This window comes from Theobroma umbraticum, unplaced genomic scaffold (assembly GCF_002168275.2).
Source record: "Theobroma umbraticum cultivar Fairchild unplaced genomic scaffold, ASM216827v3 scaffold_130.0, whole genome shotgun sequence".
In the NCBI taxonomy this organism is placed as follows: domain Eukaryota; kingdom Viridiplantae; phylum Streptophyta; class Magnoliopsida; order Malvales; family Malvaceae; genus Theobroma; species Theobroma umbraticum.
The window spans coordinates 4,209,813-4,216,034 of record NW_018397264.1 but is presented as its reverse complement, the minus strand read 5'-3'; positions in this window follow the sequence as shown (position 1 = coordinate 4,216,034).

Below are 6,222 nucleotides of genomic sequence, written 5' to 3'. Positions count from 1 at the left end.
AGAGAGCAAAAATTACTCGATGTTGTTTCTATACAAGAAAATCTTTTCAAATTCATGTTACTCGGGTTTGCATAGACTGCTATTCTCCACTCGTTTTGTATTAGTCTTCCTAGGAAGCATACAAGTAAATTTCTTTATATTCAATGTGAACCGTTTTTTTTTTTATTCACGACTTTGACGAGTTAATATGATTAAATGCCTTAGATTTTTTTATCATACTAGTTCATTAAGTCATATATCACACAAATAAAAAAAAATCAATTGGTATTAAAAATTATAACTATTAAATTTTTATTAAAAATCTATTTGATGCAAAATCAAAGTTCAAGAATCTATTTAAATATGACAAAGATAAAAAAACCTATTTAAATAAATAACTATAATATAGATGTTTATTCATTGAGATTACTTATTTATCAAGTGTGACCTATCTATTCATTGAATATCAAAAGATTAAATTCTTTCCTCTGTCTCTGTGACAACAAAGATGCAGCAAAGAACAGAACAACAGATGACTTCAATTTTTTCACAGAAAACAATTAGTCATACCTCAACAATTTTAATCATCTTCCATCCATAATCTCTACTAGCAATTCATGATTCTCCATACCCTCGAGGCTACAACATAGAAGAAAACGAAAGAAGTATTAGGAGTCCAATGATGGCACCTTGCCACCCGAAAATGTCATCTCCAACCATTCCCAAACTGAAGTGAGTTAGAGGGTCTTCATTTATGCATTTGAGCTTCTTGTGATACAGCACCATTTCTTGCGTTCTTCTGCCATACATGTCTACACTTCTAATTGTGATGACTTCATTGACTTATCAAAGCGTACGCAGTCAACACTTTCTCCAGCCATTGACTTATTTTTGAATTTTATAAGTCTTTTTTAACTTGTAAAAGCCAAACCTTTTGGCACGAGAGAAAGAAGCATTAAAAACTGCAAGGGTTCAATAATAAACTACGTCGTTCGTGCGTTAGGTTGCCTGGCGTGGCTAGTTAACAGGCTTGAATTAGCCTATAGCCCGTTTGGAAGGGCTACGCCCACTCTACATAAAAAGGTATGGGCTTGCAGTTTTTATGTATTTATTCATTTATTTATTTTGATTTTTCCCTTTTATTATTTTATTTTGATATTAATAAACTAAAATAAAATTTTTAACTCATAATTATTCGATTTTTATATAGTCATATCAAATCCTTTTTTTTTTGAAGAAAACAATGACAAGAAGTGGTTGACCATTTTAAACATTGACTGGCAAAACCAACTGCAGTTTTATTGTAACATTGCATTATATTCATGAACAATGCATTTAGGACGAAGTTAAATTATACTCCCCAGCAGAAACTTGTTCTATTGACGCCCATGATCACCTCCCAACCAAAGCCCCCTCCACCACTTCCGCCGCCGCCACCTTTTCCTCCATTGTCCCTCCCACCTTCGTAGCCAAAACCTCCACCATATCCACCTCTGCTGCCGCCACCTCCTCCTCCTCTACCTCTGCTTTCCACCCCTTTTGAGCCACGCCTAAAACCATTCCTTGCTAAACTATCCCCACCATCATCACAATTGTCATTACCTCCATCACTTCGTTCGCATTGATAATCATTATTTTCTCCTCCAGATCCAGCACCACCTCCTATCGAGACAGCACAAAAATTTAGCCCGCCACCTCTACCCATATCTCCACCATTACCCTCTCCCTGCTCACAGCAATCTTTTTTTCTCGTTCAATTATTAGGATTGATAGACATTGAGCCATTAATTTTAGAAAGCAATAAAATGATGAAGAGGACAAAGACCATGCTATTGAATAGCTTCATTTTTGCTGCTACAGAATTAATGCTTGTAAACTGACTTGTAGATGAAGTATGTCTATATAGAAGATAAATCAACTACGTAGGACGTTGGGATCTTGTTTTTTGAATCAAAATATGCATGCATGCATGCATGGACATGTAAATCTGAAAAGAAATATCTGTAGCATCTCGTGAAAAAACAGAGGCTTGTTTGTGTTTATAGTTGTAAGGATCTGAAACAGGTACAGTAATCTATAAAAAACATAACATAAAGACTTTGTTATGGTTCCAAGGTAAGTCCATGAATCCACATTTTTACCTCGTTTTCAACCTCAAATTGAAAGAGCGGGTCCAATTTTCAAGGCCATAGGGGTGTATGAAACAAGCCAGAGTGGTTGTCTCTGGTGAATGAATGGTTACAGTGATTAATCCAAAAACAGAAAAACACCTCGGAAATTTTGTTACCAATATTTCCCATATGGCCATGGGAGATGGGATTAGTAAAACAGTTTCTATATAAACACAACAAATAGGAAAACATCAAAGTTGCAATAAGATAACTAATTTAGAATTAGGCCCAATTTTTTTGTACCAAAACACAAAAAGGCACCTACACGGTCGAAAATGGTAGATTTTGACTTCCGTAATTGACTAAGGTGAAAAAAGGAACGGAATTTAAATCTTTGATGGATATTGACTTTATTTTAAGATGATCGTAAGTATAATTGAACTCCTTAATATATACCAGTAATTTGACCTACATGATTCTTTTTTGTTTTTAACTAATTGGCCTAAATGATCTTTAGGTGATAAACTTGAAGTGAAAATATATTTGCCTTATATATCAAGACCACCAACAGTAAACGAGAAGTCTAATTTGTAGTATTGCAATTACCATCACACGGTGGGTCATCCATTTGTAGAATGTAGAAACATGTATAAGATATTTTACAGAAAAACACATACAAGAGAAGTCTTGATTGAAAACAACAGATTTCAAAATAATCTACTCCTTGCTCATCAAAATGCCCAAGAACATGTAAGTACAATGATCAATATTAAGGAAAAGCACACCCCACCTTCCAATCAAGAAGAGGATACACGTGCAACTGCTATAGTTACCTCTTTCATTATTGGCTCACTCATGAAGACACCTAGTTGCAAACTCTTTTTTGATCAACTTGGGTTTGTAGAAGAATCAAGGAAGAAGGCAGCCACAATGTTAGTTGTAGAATGGGTAATGCAGCTTACTGGGACAACCTATGAAGAAGATGGTAAGTGAATATAAGAATGCCATACATTGTTCATAAGGCAAATGGGAATGGATATTGCAATCTAATGAATACAAAGACTAATGCTATTATAGCACCAATTAATTTTTAATACATTAAGAAGTATCATGTATGACAATACTCTCCACTATCTATCTTTTTTATAAATGACTTATTAGAGTTAATTTTCAGTTAATTGCCTTATTTTACTTTAAATTCACCTTTAATATTGGTTTTGATGGCAAATGCTTACAATGTTAGACCAAAGCATCAACAGATACATGATTGATAGGGAACTATCTCGAAGTAAAAGGTAAATTTTGAGAATCTCGCTTTCTTTGTATTGTGGGAGTGGTGAAACAAATTAAAAATTTCCAAAATTAACCCTTAGCTATTTAGGGCAAAATTACACCAAGTTGTTTTAGGGAAGCACTTAGGAATAATTTCAAATGCGTAATGTATAACAATAACAAACATAATAAAAATAAAAATAAAGGTAATAATAAATATATAATTTGCAAGCTATTATTTATATATTTATTATTATAATTATTAATATTTAAAAAAGGAAAAAAAACTAAATATAAATGTTGTCATGCTTATTCTATATACTTCTTATAAGAATTTTTATGCAGAGGATAAAATGTAAATGTCCAATTTTGACTAATTATTATTTTTGAAACACTGTGTTACAGAAAAATTATATTAAGGTGTTCTAAGCATGCAAGTGCCCAAGGTTGTTCCAAGCAAGGAAGTGCTTAAGAGTGTTATAAGTGAGGAAGCACCAAGAGTTTTTTAAGTGTAGAAGCGCACTCAGGCACAGAAACTCATAGGAACAAGCTCATTTTTTTAATGATTAAACATGTTTTTCTAATTATATCTAAAAAAAAGCTCTTGATTAGTATAAATATAAAAATCTTAGAGTGCTCATGATTAGTACAAATATAATAGCCTTGGAGGTTGGAAGGTAATAAAAAATCATTAGAAATCTAGCAAAAATTATCTTGAAAACTCTCTCGAAACTCCTTCAAGTATTCTTTCTATTCAGCCATTTCCAATCACGGTAATCCGTCACTTTTTTCTCTTTTTCTTATCCCTTACCATTTGCCATACAAAACATTTATGTTTAAAAGATTGCTCTAATCTTTCTCTAATCTTGTTTTTTGCTGCCTTTAACGCATTTCGATTCTGTTATTACAACACGTACTCTATTCCTACTAGAAGAACCCTTTACAATCTTTAATCAAAAACTCAAAATCAAATCATGTATAACTAAAGCAATGGTTAGAATTTTGTACAATACATAAAAAAAATGTTAACCTCTCTTTCTTCTGCAGAAGAATTGGGAGATGGAAGTATAGGAAATTGGCGGGAGGATGAGGAGGTGGAAGCATGGAAAGATTAGCGGGCGGATGAGGAGATGGAACCAGGAGAATAAATAAATAAGAGTCATCGACATCCATGGTATCGAAATGTTCATAGGGTTCAAGCTGCATGGCTATGGGCTCTTGAGCTTGCCTGTTCATTTTCTTTATCGGTATTTTTTTTTGTATTTTCATGAGAAAGGGAGGGATTTTATATTATTATGTAAACGAAAGAAGCAAGGAAACGACGTCAGTTCAGTGCCTGACATTTTGGGAGGGATAAGCTTACTATGGGCTTGGTTATTTTTGGTATCAATAAAATAAAATAAAATATTTTATTGAGCTGTGAAGGCCTAGATACAGTTTGGATTATATCTGATATGTTATTAGTATTAGTTTTATGGTTATGTTTTCCATTGAGTTTTTGTCTTGTTATTCAACTGATTATGCTGTTATTATCAAGTCTTGAGTTAATATTGATGCCATTATTAAAAAAAAAGTCATGCTACTCCTTTCACCAGTTTTATCTTAAATATTTGTATTCTTAAAAGCTAGAATCTATCAATTTAAGAGTAAGTCAATTAATTTATAAATGAAATATTTCAATCAAATCAATAAACTATTATCACATCAAGTAAGATAAAATATTGAGATAAATAGTGTTTTTCATAAAAAAAAAAAATTAATGTAATCAAATTTTGTTAATCATTACAGTTTTAATTAAGAAATAAGATTATTTGACATGATGATGAAAATGATCATTATCTTATATCTTTTGTGTTTCGTGTTGGAATAATTTTTTTATATAAAAACTCATATGTATTTTCACTAAATTTTATGAAAATGCCTATTTCATTGAAAAATTTAACATGTATTCATATCTATGGTGTCAAATTTTTTAATTAAGAGAGCATGCAATTGGAAAACATAATGATAATTATTGTAAAAGTATAACGTTAAAATATATTTTCTTTTGTATCAAACCATATTATGCAATTATTAATAAAATTCTATAAACAAATCACTAGTAATAAAATTAAAATCCAAAGTCGTTAATCCTCAATTAGACATGTTAATGATACTCCAACTAGGAACCCTTGTAGAGAATGAATGTGCAAGTCCTCTTTGATTCTGAAATTCATTGCAAAAACATTTGTAATTGCTAATTAATTCAAAGGCAAGATAACTATAATCACAAAATAAGTTCATTAATTAGTACTGTGATTATGGGATAACATGTTTAAATGAAGATGATGACATATTAAGGCCGAGAAACACAATTATTATCCCCCCACAAACTTGTCATTCTCGATCAGTCATTATTTGTCATCATCAGCCCTGTAATTTTACTTTCCTTCCCACCCAAACAATCACACTCATACCATAATCAGAGAAGCCAAAGGCTGAAAACAAATATCTTTATCTTATTTTCTAAATCATCTTTATATGAATTAGATTCCTTTTCCAGTACTGTTCTTGCCAGGCCAACAATGTAGAGTGAACCTTGGACCTACAGTTTCTTGTGCCCGGCTTGCCTGAGTCTAACCATCAAGTCATATGTTTGCAGTTAATCTGTGAGAAGTGAAACTTGACAGGAAAATAAGCAGGAAAGTGGGTTATATGAAAGATACATCATAACTAACGTGTTTACTTTTTTGGTAAGCATTTGAAAATAAGGAGATGTTAGTTATCTAATTAGCCAATCATAGTACACTTCTTTTTGTAATTGTTTAGTTGCTGGGTAGCCATTGCTAGGCAATGCAACAACTTGGGGGTTTTTTTTTTT